Raw genomic sequence first — 3,093 nt, forward strand, 5'->3', positions numbered from 1 at the left:
GAGGAAGCCAATCAATAATTCTTTCTCATCGTTGATGTTTCTATCTCTCTCTCCCTCTCCCTTCCTCTCTGAAATCAATAAAAATATATTTTTTAAAAAATGGAATAGCCATTCTAACAGGTGAGAGGTGATACCTCATGGTTGTGATTTGTATTTCTCTGATGATTAGTGATGTCAAGCATCTTTTTATGGGCCTGTTGGCCATTTGTATGTCTTTTTTTATTTTTACTTTTTTGAGAAATAGCTATTCAAGTGCTTGGATCATTCTGTATTAGGACTATTCCGTTTTTAAAAATTGTTTTACTCCTGACTTGTGGGAGCTTCTTCTTATTTTGGAAATTAACCCCTTATCAGGTGTATGGTTTGCAAATATTTCCTCCCATTCCCGGGCTTGCCCTTCCACTCTGTGGATGCTTTCACTTACTGTGCAGAAGCACTTTCGTTTGCTGTAGTCCCTCCTGCCAGGTTTTGCTTTTGTTGCCTGTACTTTGCGCATGCAGTCCACTGATGTCCGGTAACTTCCTGCTGGGGAAACGAAAGGTTATCTCTTCGACAACTGGTGCTGGGAACATTGGATAGGGTGAATTGTACCCCTACCTTACACCACACACACAAATCAACTCAAAATGTGTCAAAGACTCCAAGATTACATGGATTAAGATCCGACCTCGTCTGAATTACTATAAACTTAAAATAATTATTCATATCTCCCAGCAAACTCTGTTCTTTTTTTTTATCAAAATCCAGGGCTTCCCTTGGCCTTTCTATTTCCATGTTAATTTTATATGCAATTTGTACAATTTCACCCAAAATATGGGGAGGTGTTTAATCGGAGTTATACAAATTAGATAAGGGAGAATGGCATCTATGTAGTATTGAGAATCCCAGTTGATGAAGTTGAACTTTCTTTTCATTAAAGTCTTTAATGACTGTATGAGTAAGTTTTAGAATTTTCCCTGAATTTCATGGGGTTTTTCTGTCATATTATTCTTAGGCACTTGTTTCTGTGTTGTTGTATGTAAGTATGTTTTCTTTAACTTCATTTTGTAATGATTGATTCCTGGAAGGCCTACATATTTCAGTGTGTATATTTGATGTTAGCATTATGAGTGATGTTTCTTTTCATTTAAGTCTTTAATGACTGTATGAGTAAATTTTAGAATTTTCCCTGAATTTCATGGAGTTTTTTGTCATATTATTCTTAGGCACTTGTTTCTGTGTTGTTGTATGTAAGTATGTTTTCTTTAACTTCATTTTGTAATGATTGATTCCTGGAAGGCCTAAATGTTTCAGTGTGCATATTTGATTTTAGCATTATGAGTGATCTTAATACTTTTCTGAATTTTCTGATGTTATATAAATTTAAACTGTTATTGCTTGTATGACCACAAAAAAAAACACAATAAAGCAATTTTTCTTGCAAAAACGTATTTTAAAATAAGTATTTCTCTCAGCGAAGCTCGGACTGTTTGTGAAATGCCAGCAAGCCCGGGTGATACTCAGCGAAGGACTGTTTGTGAAATGCCAGCAAGCCCGGGTGATAGAAAGACCTGGCGTGCTGGTATTCGGAGTTGCTGGTTCAGGGGCAAGTTCATGAGATTTGGAAACGAGGGAGCAATTGTGGAAGGGATGGTGGAGATTGAAACACCTGAGCCAGCCCTCGCTGGTGCGGCTCAGTTGGTTGGAGCACCATCCTGTACACCAAAAGGTGGTGAGTTCGTATTCCTGGTCAGGGCGCACACTGAGGTTGTAGGTTTGATCTCTGGTCAGGGCGTGTGGGAAGCAACCAGTGGATCTTTCCCTCTCACATTGATGTTTCTCTTTCTCCCTCCCTTCCTAAAAAACAAACAAACCTGAGACATAAATTTCTGGGGCGCCAGAGATAAGGCTACTTTCTAGGTAACTTCCTGCTAGGGAAACGAAACTGAGAAAAGAGCTAATGGTGAGTCAGCAGAGATGAGGGTGGAGGTCAGGGAGGAGATTAACACAGCTGAAAGGTTGTCAGAGGTTGTGTCGTGTGCAGTTTGAGGTCCTGGGTTAATGGGGGGATCCCAGGGAGCTCAGACTTATGCTGAGGTCCCCCCAGCTCAACTGGATTTTGTATTTGTTTATTTTTATCTTTTAATTGATTTCTTTAGAGAGGAAGGGAGAGGGATAGAGAAATAGAAACACCAATGAGAGAGAAACATTATTGATCAGCTGCCTCCTGCACGCCCCCTACTGGGGATTGAGACCGAAACCCGGACACGTACCCTGACCGAGAATCAACCCGTCACCTCTTGGTTCCTAGGTCCATGCTCACCCACTGAGCCACATCAGCCAGGCGTAATTGGATTTTAATGTACTGACACCCCCTTCTCCTTCTCCGCCCACAGCCCCTCCCTGCCTGCCCCTCGCCTTTGTCTGTGTGTGATATGCCGGGGATCCCTTCCCACCCGGCATAGTTACCTCCGTCCTCCTGGACTTGGGGTTCTAATTTCCTCCTTCATCCAACCCCACATCCCCTCCAGGAGTCTCAGAGGACGGGGCAACAGTACTCATTATGTTCATCTCTCCTGTTACTCCTAGAGGTCTGGGGTGGAGTGGAAGGCTGGGGCATTGGGTCAGTCTGCCACCTTGTTCCAATCTTGACCCTTCTGCTCTTTACTTCCTAAAAACTGCTCAACTGTTCTGGTCCCTCGATGGCACGCTCTCTCCATTTCCAATCTGTTGAGTTGCATGATACTTTAAGTATATCTTTGCTGCCCGGCTGAGGTGGCATGTACAGAAGGCAACCAATCCCTTTTCTCTCTCACGTTGATGTTCCTCTCTCCCCCTACCCCCTCTCCCTTTCTCTCTCTAAGCATGTCCTCAGATGAGGACTAAAAAAACTAATACATCTTTGCTGTCATTTCAGTAGGGTCTTGAGCAGATGTTAGGTCCACCGTCTCAAAACAGATTTCTCAAGTGACCTGTGAATCGGGAAGACGACTGTGATTAATGAGTAAGTGAATCCCCTTCACAACCTCTAACCTATAATCTAGTCTTCCTCCTGTACTTGAATACCCCAGTGACATGGCACTCACTACTCAAAATAGAAACTGAGGAACAGCT

Source organism: Myotis davidii, unplaced genomic scaffold (genome assembly GCF_000327345.1).
Source record: "Myotis davidii unplaced genomic scaffold, ASM32734v1 scaffold223, whole genome shotgun sequence".
Lineage (NCBI taxonomy): Eukaryota > Metazoa > Chordata > Mammalia > Chiroptera > Vespertilionidae > Myotis > Myotis davidii.